The sequence below is a fragment of the Bombina bombina genome, chromosome 10 (genome assembly GCF_027579735.1).
Source record: "Bombina bombina isolate aBomBom1 chromosome 10, aBomBom1.pri, whole genome shotgun sequence".
NCBI classification, from domain to species: Eukaryota; Metazoa; Chordata; class Amphibia; order Anura; family Bombinatoridae; genus Bombina; species Bombina bombina.
In genome coordinates, this window is record NC_069508.1 from 203,265,033 (window position 1) to 203,275,032 (window position 10,000).

The following is a 10,000-nucleotide window of genomic DNA, read 5'->3' on the forward strand; positions in this document are numbered from 1 at the left end:
TTTTTTTTTTTTCATTAGAAACATACAGGACAATACAAGACTTATCCTACAGAAAAATTGGTAGATCCAAATGATCGTTCCGCATCATATACAGTGCAATAGCCTGCTATGTTGTATGTGTCCTTGCAATACGTTAACCAAAAATCATAATCAAAGGTTTATTGCCATAGTGTTGGATGCTGGAAAAACATGACCAAAGGAATATTTTTACTGTCAAAATATAGGCCTTTAATGTTGGCGCTCTACAAATATGTTGTGCGTGCAAATATTTTAAATAATTTTGTCCTTGTTTTATTTGCAGATGTAGGTACATGGTATACATTATATAAATTGGCAAACTATGGCAAATTATGAGGATGGTCAGTTCAGTAAATGCTTTTATTTGATAAGCAGAATTTTTCTATATTTGTTATTGGTTTTCTTCTGTTATTGAGAATCTGGTGCACACAAATGAAGATAATGTCTCTGTTGTCAGTATACAACACAATGTATATGTAGTACTCTTTGCTTAATATGTACAATCATTGAGATTATTTTACCAAGAGGGTATTAACTTCTGAAGCCTGTGAAAAATCCCTTAAGATTTATTATTTAGATGTTAAATAAATAAAACTTGAATCAATATAAAGGAAGTAGCTGTCATTTATAAGATATCTACAGGACTAACATTGCTCTACTTTGACGTATCACATGATAAGGATGTTAAAAGGTTTCCCAATAACCCGACTGTTTATCAGCTTCTGTGCCATAATCTCTTTAAATCGATCGCAAAGAGACTGAGGTACCTCTGTGACATCTTTTTTATTTATGTGATTCAGATATTGACTGCCAATAATTCTTCATAACTATTTTTAGAGGCTTATACCCAATATTGCCCAAATACCTTAAAATGATGAGATCCAAAAGAACATTGCTTTGTAAATTGGTACGAACATAAATGTTTACGTGTTCTGTATGCGGAATCCGGGTTTTGATTAAACACTTTTTATTAGCTTATGTTTCTGTTCAGAACATTATTTTTAACTGCATGGGGTGTAATGGGTCTTATACTATCAATTTGAGATATATTTGTGGATTTACATAACTATAAGCAAAATTATTATTATATTATTATTGAGTTCAAGCACTGCTTGGAAACATTGCAAACTTTTACAGCAAGCTCCAGAAGTTAAACGGTTAAGTAGCGAGGCTTCTAACTTTATACTTGGTTGCAAAAGAACCACATGCATTCCTAATATGTACTTGAACTCTACACCTGGATACTGTCAGTTACCAGTTTAATTTAACTGCTTGTGTGCTGCAAGACTTTTACTGTATTGCACAAACGTGTATCCAATTCAATATAGTGACACTTCCAATTCACCTGTGTGTCATACTCAATATTTACTTTCTATTGTTGAATTCTACTTTTGTTTGAATGTTTTTATTGTTTTATGCATCAGTTTTAAGATTTTTTGGAATGTATTGTTATACTTTGAGATATATATTTATTTATTTTGCTTTCGTAACTTGAAAAACGATGCAGAAAACATTTTAAACTTGTTTGGTTTAGTTAAAGCAGAAAACATTTCTCATATGTTTCTAATTTCTACAAAAGGAAAGAAAATAAAGTCAGCCAATTTTTAGAAACAAAAGTTATTTATTATTAATTGGAATTATTGGAATATATATACCTTCAAATATGGTTTAATGAATCTATGCAGCACTTCTAAATAATTATATTTACACAACCAAGTTTGTTTGTACCCCTTAAAGATTTGGGAATTTGCCAAACTTTGTGGCAGGACTAAACTCCAAAAACATGCGTAATTTTATGTGCCAAATCTATTGTTATTCTTAAACCCCAACTACATTGTTAGCTTTTCACTACATTCCGCTTATCCATCGTAAAAATTATTCATGTGCAATTTAAAGATGAATTATAAAACTTTTTTATTATGGTACTTTGCTAAACAAAATATTCTTGGTATGAAATATGTAAAAAAAAATCCATGGAACTGGAGGTTTAATTAATAAAAAAAAAAACAAATATTGAAACGTTCACCAGGTTCCCAGATTGTAACAAAATAGATTTACAAGCAGGAATGTTGGTTTAATTAAATTGAAAAGTCTGTTACAGATTCATGCATGGATGGAATTAAGGTTGAAGGCAAAAAATAAAATAAAAATAAAATATATATATATATATAAATGTATATATAACAACTAATTTGCGAATGCTATCTATTTAAGCAATGAGCGATTTGAAATTTTTATGACCTTAAATTAATGGGCTTTTAAATTTTCAGTTTCCTTTGGTTTTCACACACATGTATCAAATGTCACTTAGAAACCTTAGTTTATTGTATGAGATTTGTTTTTGTCTGTGGCAGAACTAGAAGAAGGGGAAAAGAATAAAATAAAAATAAAAAAAAGCAAATGTATTGCTTTTCTATAAATGTATGATCAGTATTAGAATCAGAACTTAAAACAGGCACGTGGCTAGGTCATGTTTAACTTGCTAAGGTCAAAACCTTTTTCCACTAGGCAGTTGACCTCTTAGATAAAATTTAACCTTTGATAATTAGCAGTCAGTCAGCCGCAAACTTTTGGGGTTTTACAGCTGTGGTGCTACTTTTGCTAATGTGGGCAAGCTGTATAAAGCTATCTCCTTTTTAGGCTCAAGCTCACTTTGTACAAAACTGACATAGCTAACGGTTGTGTTTGCTGGCTAAATAACAAGGTGACATATGATATAGCGTTTATTTTCTCTGAGAAAAGCATATAGCACGTCTGAGGGTCTGCATTCAATTAAAAAACAATATATACTCTAAATGAAATTATTGTAGTAACAGTGTAGTAGTACAATTTTCTTGAAAAATAAAGATTTAATAAATGAAAAAAAGTGAATATGCAATTCAAAATATAGAACATAACTCCATATAGCACGTTATGGATTGCAAGTTTTATTTTGTTAAATTATAAAAAAAAGTTCTATTATAGACTTTTAGATAAATGTATATTTATACATACCATATACAGAGAATAGTTGCATAGTGATATATTTTTTTATTATAACAACATTTAATATTAAAGGAAAGATTTTCGAGACTTCCCTCTTATCGTCATTGACCAGTATTGCTTCAGAGCCATTGTTGAGATCAATTTCTCAAAAGCTTGTCATTTAATATGAAGTGTTAATTTAATATAAGGGCAGTTATTGGCAACTAGTATTGTTCAAAAGGCCACTTTAATATTTGTCAAGTTCTCAAAATGTACGGAGTTTACTTTTAACTGATTTGTTGGAACCATGCTAAAAGCGATTAACACAGGTATTTGTGGAAAGAAGCAGAAAATGTGTTTTCTAATCGATAAAATACTGCATAGTTTAATGCTCCAGAAGAATGGGTCAAGAAACGCCAGTTACCCTTTAGTAAATTACATACCGCCATACTGTGTGTGCGTAGGAAAGTGAGTACTTTACATTTTTGAATTGGTCAGTATATTGTCTAAAACCATATTTATATAACTAAATGTGTGTGCAGGTGTGCACACACATTTGTCTGATAAATTGAGTGTGCGTTGGCAAAGTTTGAGCACTATGGAATCCTACCAACCACAAAAAATGATATATAACATAAAACATAAGGTGCAATACCTGATGTTGATATGTAAAATAGTGCCATAATATCAGTGCTTCAACCTCAGAAACCAAACCTAAAAAAAAACATACCTTCAGCAAACAAATATCTAAAGAAATTTATTTTTTTTAATTTATTTTAAATCTCTTCAAATAAATGCAAATAAATCATATTTTTTTAGATAAGCCAACATATATCTACAGTATATGCAAAATCCATTGCAGGTTGCTAAAGTGTGTGGTAGGCGTGTAAAAGTGTTAAGCCCTGAACAAGCATATTTGAGTCTTCTAACAAACATATCCCACTTGAAACTAAGGATACAGCTCTTCAGGGGTGGGGCTTATCTTCAGTAAAATCATATTATTTATTTCTGGTGAAACAGAAATCTTTCTTACAGTGGGAGAGGGTAATGCACAACCCAAAAGGTACATGGAAGTAAAAATATTATAACATTTATCAAATTTACCTTTTTCTTTTGTTGAAACGTAGCTCCTTTCCATGAGAGCATACCTAGGCAGGCTCAGCAGAGTGCATGTGTCTTGATCACTATGTGCCAGATTCTATAAAGCTCTCTGGGGTGGTAAAATGCTTCACATCTATTTCCCTAGTGAAGTTCTATAAAGCCATAAAAATAGGGTGTCTCGCTAAGGGGCATATTCTACATTTTATTATGAGAAGGAGATGCAGACATTACAAAAGTGCACAATGAAAATCATCATTTCAAATTCCTACAAAACAAATTATTCAACCATTCACACAAATATAAACAGGAAAAAAATGTATTGTTAAGGTGCATCAAAAATAAATTGTATTAAATATGTACCTCATAAATCCTAATTTAAGTACGCTGGATGTGCAAAAAACACATAGAAAAGTGTAATTTTAAGTACAAAATACAAAGCATAATTGTTGATTTTTTTTCAAATAATATGCTGACACTGGGCGTTGGACATATATGACATTTACTCTCAAATCTCAGAGTAATTCTGTAAACATTTCTGACCTAAAATCTCACTGTTTTTCACCAATTAAAAAGTGGCGAGCTTTAATCAGAATACTCAAAACACTAACTACTCTCTCTGAAAGGAAAACCTATGCATATGAGATTTTAAGGTGCAGTGTGCTGAAAACAGTGTCATCTAATTAGTATTAGGCATACAATTAAATATACGCCAGGTTCTCCCTATATACTAAATTCTCCATTGCAATCTTTTACATAGCAGAGAGCTCTCATTATTTGTATGGGAGACCTCTCGCCACTCGCAGGGACAGCCTTTTTTTTTAATCGAATTCCATGAGGGCTGTGCCTGTGAGTGTTGGACTGGAAAACCACTCTAGAATCGGGGCCTATATATAAAGCATTATAGACATGAATGCTCCTAAGTCTACCTCAGTAAGATCTTAGGAAAGTAGCTAAGGTTCAACAAAGGAAATGAAGAGAAAAGTAAATAAGTAGATTTGAAAGTTCTTTTTATTGCATCAGGAAAGTTTAATTTGCGTAGGTCACAATGTTATCTGTCTGGCTGTCTATCTATCTACATATCTTTTGTGTGTTTATATATTTTACATTCTGTCTACACTCACATTTTGCAATATATATTTTAACATCTGGATGCACACACACAAACACACACACACACACGCACACACATATATATATATATATATATATATACACTCACTCACTCACTCACACACACACACACACATATATATATATATATATATATGTACACTCACTCACTCACACACACATATATATATATATATATATATGTACACTCACTCACACACACACACACACACACACACACACACACACACACACACACACATATATATATATATGTACACTCTCTCACTCACTCACTCACTCACACGCACACACATATATTAGGGCTGCATGGTTAATCGCATGACCCCCTCGGTAAGGATCCGTCATGGAGTTCAGACGTAGATGTTCCCAGCGTTCTGTTGGGTTTGCGAGGCAGGCGTTAGACTGTTGCATCATGCAGGACTATGCTATTGCTTAGTATAAGAACTGGTTAAAGAGCAGTGGGAGATTAGTTGCTGAAGGCAGTTAACTTTGAGACTGGATTTTACCCTCATTGTTTTTCTATATAGTCCTCCCTAGTAGGGGTTTACTCTAGGTATACTCTCTCAAATTTAAGTCCATCCTTTACTCATATTCTGTACTTATAAAGCACCTGCTACTATACTGTATTAACTGGAATGCATATATATGTCATATTAATTACTGCAACTATAGTATAATATTTGGAAGGTTATATTTAAGTTTCTTAGAAATGCCCCAGTATTTACAGAAAGTAATTCCTAGGTTTTACTATGGTAATACTCTTGTCACTGTATGGGATAATGATTTCCTTTAACTTCTATTAAAGGGCCATAATACCCAAATGTTTAAACACTTGAACGTGATGCAGCATAGCTGTAAAAAGCTGACTAGAAAATATCACCTGAACATCTCTATGTAAAAAAAGAAAGATATTTTACCTTTAGAAGTTTCTCAGTAGCCACATCCCATTGTAAAGGACTTCTAAGCAACAAATCAGTATGTCTGTCCCGGGACAGCGGAAAGAGAGAGCTTTCGTGCACACTCATCTTATTTCCCTATTCATTGTAAGGAAGTTTACTATGAAATCTCATGAGAGTTAAGTGAAATCTCATGAGATCACAGTAAAAGAGTTCATGACATCAGCACTGCTGATGCTGATTGGCTGCTGTTCATTTCTTCCTTTTTTTTTTTTTGTTTTGTTACCTGCAGCTGAGCAGTAACTGAGTATAACTTTTTACACAGAATTTACTCTGGTGAGCTGATGAGATTGTGAGGTAAAATATCTTCCTTTTTTACATAGAGATGCTCAGGTGATATTTTCCTGTCAGCTTTTTACAGTTATGCTGCATCAGTTTCAAGTGATTTAGCATATGAGTATTATGTCCCTTTAACTGCATATCTTGTATGTTTTATTTTTTTCCCTTTGTTATATTATAAAATAGGAGATAATTAAAGGGCCATAGTACCCAAATGTTTAAACACTTGAAAGTGATGCAGTATAGCTGTAAAAAGCTGACTAGAAAATATCTCCTGAACATCTCTATGTAAAAAAGAAAGATATTTTACCTCAAAATTTTCTCAGTAGCCACATCCCATTGTAAAGGATTTCTAAGCAACAAATCAGTATATCTGTCCCGGGACAGCGGAAGGAGCGATCTTTCCTGCTCACTCATCTTATTTCCCTTTTCAGTGTAAAGGAAGCTTACTATGAAATCTCATGAGAGTTAAGTCAAATCTCATGAGATCACAGTAAAAGAGTTCATGACCTCAGCACTGCTGATGCTGATTGGCTGCTGTTCATTTCCTCATTTTTTTTACCTGCAGCTGGACAGCAGCTGAGTATAACTTTTTACACAGAACTTACTCTGCTGAGCTGAGGAGATTGTGAGGTAAAATATCTTCCTTTTTTACATAGAGATGCTCAGGTGACATTTTCCTGTCAGCTTTTTACAGTTATGCTGCATCAGTTTCAAGTGATTTAGCATATGAGCATTATATCTGTTTAATATTAGTGATTTAGCATATGAGCATTATATCTGTTTAATATTAGTGATTTAGCATATGAGTATTATATCTGTTTAATATTAGTGATTTAGCATATGAGCATTATATCTGTTTAATATTAGTGATTTAGCATATGAGTATTATATCTGTTTAATATTAGTGATTTAGCATATGAGTATTATATCTGTTTAATATTAGTGATTTAGCATATGAGTATTATATCTGTTTAATATTAGTGATTTAGCATATGAGCATTATATCTGTTTAATATTAGTGATTTAGCATATGAGTATTATATCTGTTTAATATTAGTGATTTAGCATATGAGCATTATATCTGTTTAATATTAGTGATTTAGCATATGAGTATTATATCTGTTTAATATTAGTGATTTAGCATATGAGCATTATATCTGTTTAATATTAGTGATTTAGCATATGAGTATTATATCTGTTTAATATTAGTGATTTAGCATATGAGCATTATATCTGTTTAATATTAGTGATTTAGCATATGAGTTTTATATCTGTTTAATATTAGTGATTTAGCATATGAGTATTATATCTGTTTAATATTAGTGATTTAGCATATGAGTATTATATCTGTTTAATATTAGTGATTTAGCATATGAGTATTATATCTGTTTAATATTAGTGATTTAGCATATGAGTATTATATCTGTTTAATATTAGTTATTTAGCATATGAGTATTATATCTGTTTAATATTAGTGATTTAGCATATGAGTATTATATCTGTTTAATATTAGTGATTTAGCATATGAGTTTTATATCTGTTTAATATTAGTGATTTAGCATATGAGTTTTATATCTGTTTAATATTAGTGATTTAGCATATTAGCATATGAGTATTATATCTGTTTAATATTAGTGATTTAGCATATGAGTATTATATCTGTTTAATATTAGTGATTTAGCATATGAGTTTTATATCTGTTTAATATTAGTGATTTAGCATATGAGTATTATATCTGTTTAATATTAGTGATTTAGCATATGAGTATTATATCTGTTTAATATTAATGATTTAGCATATGAGTATTATATCTGTTTAATATTAGTGATTTAGCATATTAGCATATGAGTATTATATCTGTTTAATATTAGTGATTTAGCATATTAGCATATGAGTATTATATCTGTTTAATATTAGTGATTTAGCATATGAGTATTATATCTGTTTAATATTAGTGATTTAGCATATGAGTATTATATCTGTTTAATATTAATGATTTAGCATATGAGTATTATATCTGTTTAATATTAGCGATTTAGCATATGAGTATTATATCTGTTTAATATTAATGATTTAGCATATGAGTATTATATCTGTTTAATATTAGTGATTTAGCATATGAGTATTATATCTGTTTAATATTAGTGATTTAGCATATGAGTATTATATCTGTTTAATATTAGTGATTTAGCATATGAGCATTATTTCTGTTTAATATTAGTGATTTAGCATATGAGTATTATATCTGTTTAATATTAGTGATTTAGCATATGAGTATTATATCTGTTTAATATTAGTGATTTAGCATATGAGCATTATATCTGTTTAATATTAGTGATTTAGCATATGAGTATTATATCTGTTTAATATTAGTGATTTAGCATATGAGTATTATATCTGTTTAATATTAATGATTTAGCATATGAGCATTATATCTGTTTAATATTAGCGATTTAGCATATGAGTATTATATCTGTTTAATATTAGTGATTTAGCATATGAGTATTATATCTGTTTAATATTAGTGATTTAGCATATGAGTATTATATCTGTTTAATATTAGTGATTTAGCATATGAGCATTATATCTGTTTAATATTAGTGATTTAGCATATGAGTTTTATATCTGTTTAATATTAGTGATTTAGCATATTAGCATATGAGTTTTATATCTGTTTAATATTAGTGATTTAGCATATTAGCATATGAGTATTATATCTGTTTAATATTAGTGATTTAGCATATGAGTTTTATATCTGTTTAATATTAGTGATTTAGCATATTAGCATATGAGTTTTATATCTGTTTAATATTAGTGATTTAGCATATTAGCATATGAGTATTATATCTGTTTAATATTAGTGATTTAGCATATGAGTTTTATATCTGTTTAATATTAGTGATTTAGCATATTAGCATATGAGTTTTATATCTGTTTAATATTAGTGATTTAGCATATGAGTATTATATCTGTTTAATATTAGTGATTTAGCATATGAGCATTATATCTGTTTAATATTAGTGATTTAGCATATTAGCATATGAGTATTATATCTGTTTAATATTAGTGATTTAGCATATGAGTTTTATATCTGTTTAATATTAGTGATTTAGCATATGAGTATTATATCTGTTTAATATTAATGATTTAGCATATGAGTATTATATCTGTTTAATATTAGTGATTTAGCATATGAGTATTATATCTGTTTAATATTAGTGAATTAGCATATGAGCATTATATCTGTTTAATATTAGCGATTTAGCATATGAGTATTATATCTGTTTAATATTAGTGATTTAGCATATGAGCATTATATCTGTTTAATATTAGTGATTTAGCATATTAGCATATGAGTATTATATCTGTTTAATATTAGTGATTTAGCATATGAGCATTATATCTGTTTAATATTAGTGATTTAGCATATGAGTATTATATCTGTTTAATATTAGTGATTTAGCATATGAGCATTATATCTGTTTAATATTAGTGATTTAGCATATGAGCATTATATCTGTTTAATATTAGTGATTTAGCATATG

At 29.7% G+C, this 10,000-nt stretch overlaps 1 protein-coding gene across 9 annotated transcripts in view; it reads left to right on the forward strand.

Annotated features, from left to right (window-relative positions):
• Positions 1-10,000, forward strand: part of NFIA (nuclear factor I A) — a 761,934-nt gene that overhangs the window by 6,146 nt on the left and 745,788 nt on the right. The gene's annotated exons all lie outside the window — the stretch shown is intronic.